The sequence below is a fragment of the Monopterus albus genome, unplaced genomic scaffold, assembly GCF_001952655.1.
Source record: "Monopterus albus unplaced genomic scaffold, M_albus_1.0 scaffold259.1, whole genome shotgun sequence".
Classification (NCBI taxonomy): domain Eukaryota; kingdom Metazoa; phylum Chordata; class Actinopteri; order Synbranchiformes; family Synbranchidae; genus Monopterus; species Monopterus albus.
In genome coordinates, this window is record NW_018128139.1 from 202,740 (window position 1) to 203,266 (window position 527).

Below are 527 nucleotides of genomic sequence, written 5' to 3' on the forward strand. Positions count from 1 at the left end.
CATTTTCTTATGGCTAGGTAATACACAGCTGCTCCAAGTATGTGGAGCTCTAGATAAGAGATAGAGTCTGCGGGACACACTTCATCTGTGTAAGGGGTTAGCCCAAAACTGATAAATGTATTAGGCTCTGTTTCTGTGTGCTTTTTTTCCCAGCAGCTTGTCTGAAGGAGAGAGCCCTGGTTTGTGTTCTGTAATCCTTTTATATACGTATATTTGTAAATAAACCAGCACTAAAATCAAGAAAGACGGACTCCTTTACTCAGATCTGTCCAGTAAAAGAACTGGGGTATAACACCACCTTAACTTTCCATGCATTTGTGTTATGGTTGGCAGGAAACAGGAGAGTAGAGGACCAGGACAAGGCAGGCGAGTGCACAGGAGAACAACAACAACAACAACAACAACAACAACAACAACAAGTGAGATGACAGGAGGGACACAGGAATGAGAAGAACAGAGCTAGTGTAGCGCCTAGCCATCTGGTACCTACGGCTGGGAAAAACACCGTCCGATACACAAAGCTAGGA